Here is a 2,282-nt window from a genome sequence, read left to right as displayed (position 1 = left end):
CATCACTTGAGAGGCCATAGGCCAAAACTACTGGCTTCCACGACTTTTTTCACAGCCGCGGGTTTTACGAAAGCGTAATCCCATAGCGCTGCATTTTTCCGGCGCTCGTGAAAGCCCGGACACTCGCCTTAATTAAATAGTTCGGGCTTTGGGCCGCCACACATTCAAATTATGTATTATCCGGCTCGCAAACAAACCCGCGCCATTATTTTTTAGTGTAACCGCCAAGTTTAATTGATTCTGGACTCGGGATAATGAGAATGCGACCTCAATTATGGAGATGTTGTTTGTTCTGTTTAGGTTTGTTTTAAGTCTTTGCTTATTTACGCTTTTGACGCTGGAACTGGAGGACTGTTTTTGGGCGGTTAATTCGATTTTAAGGGTGAAGGTTGCGACATAATAAGTTTCTCTCGTAAAATTATTAAGCCTTAGGTTTTATCTGATCAGCACGGCACGGTGTCGCTGCAAATTTATATTATTAATTATGATAACTGAATGAATCTATCCTAACCTAATGGTACGAGCATACGATATCGGTAGAAAAATAGTACCTTACGTGTGCTTACGTTAAATTAATTATAAACGCGAAATTTTGTGTGCGTGTTTGTCACTCTTTCGAACTAATTATTTAATCGTTGGGTGGGCAGATGTAAGTTTATTTTGAAAAATTATAAATTTGTTTTGAAAAAAAATAACCTTGTTGAGTTTCTTGCCGGATCCTTTTCAACTGAAGTTTTTTGGTGGTATATTTATTTGACTTCATAAGTGCTTTTTCTAGCCCAAATTAGACAAAGATATTCTCACTTTGAATATGGTTTGGATTGCGAACAACTTACGCAATATGTCGGCTGGTGGCCCAATAGCCTAAACGACGAGCCGCAGCTCATATAGCCGCCATCCCGCTTTAATGAACGCCGTCCACTTTCACGGTTAATTGAAAACGTCTACACTTAGACGAGTGTTACTCTGGAGTCCGCATATGAGCAAATACCTCGATGCATAGTTTAAAGATACTTCGGCATTTGAGGCGGAGCTCATCCCGCCTCGCGCCCCGCTCCCCATTGTTCCGCGCCTCGTTAATTAGAACCCTCCCCCCTCCACCCCTCCAGGTCTCCGCGAGGGTTTGTCGAACAAAAGAACTGATGGATAATGCGCGTAATCATTTGTGTTCCGTATTTAGGTTGCGTGCTCTTAGCGCGTTAGATAAGGCACTGGACTGGCAGCGACCGCGACTGGCTCCCTCTCGCTCATGCTCAGCAAGCCAACAGAAACATTGTTCTACTTATGGCTAAGAAACTGTTTTAACCATGCAACCGTTTGGTGATTATATCCAGACAATAACTTCTGTCTACTTTTGGCCCGCAGGCAAACTACAGCCCTGTAGTTATTTGATTTACCCATCAAATAAACTTTTTGCGCGATATAATCCGAAATACGAATATTCCCAAAGAATAAGAGTCACCAACATAGCTTGAAGAATAAAATAAAGTGGCCAACATCTGACGACCGGAATTAAACCATTTAATCAGAGTGCATTCTGGGGGCCTACCACGCTCTCTTAATACGATTCAGTTTAGGCTCTAAACTGAACTGCATCGCTATTTCGTACCACGACGTTACTTTTGCGATTCAGTTCAAGCACGGTTCAGCGACAGCGATACAGACATTTTCATTCACTCACTTCAAGCGGTTTTCGTACCATGACGCTTAACTTGAGTGGGAATTGAATCGCTTCAGTGTCAAATTTAGCGATTCAGTATAAGTTACTCATTCTGTCAATTCTTTTGGAATTTTAAGTGCTTTACTTGGAATATTTTTAAATTTCAAGAACTTTTAAACTTTTATTCAAGTTTTATAACTTTTCATAGGTACTCACGACATTTTGCTTCTTAACTCCTCATTGATAAAACTAATTTTTCAGTGAGAAAAAAGACTCGTGGATTAGTGACAGCATAACCTTTTTTTTTGTAATCAACACAACGGTTGCTAAGAACACGGAATGACAATTCCGAATATCACAACTTGAAATCTTAGTGCGGGTATACATTTTTCAAAAATTCAGAAAGGTCCAAATTTTTCGAAAACGGGGAGACTTTTATTAAGCTCATTTTTTATATTTGTTAGATGACCTGCCCATCGATCTCCGATTTAAGACACCCTGTATACCTTGCGTAGAAATGGTAAATTATAAAACAAATCACAAGAATCACATTATTTTAGTTTTTCCATCAAACATTGCGACAAACTTTAGATGCGTGTCACACGGTACTGTGTGTGTAGAT

This window comes from Choristoneura fumiferana, chromosome 25, assembly GCF_025370935.1.
Source record: "Choristoneura fumiferana chromosome 25, NRCan_CFum_1, whole genome shotgun sequence".
In the NCBI taxonomy this organism is placed as follows: Eukaryota; Metazoa; Arthropoda; class Insecta; order Lepidoptera; family Tortricidae; genus Choristoneura; species Choristoneura fumiferana.
This window is presented reverse-complemented; position numbering follows the sequence as displayed.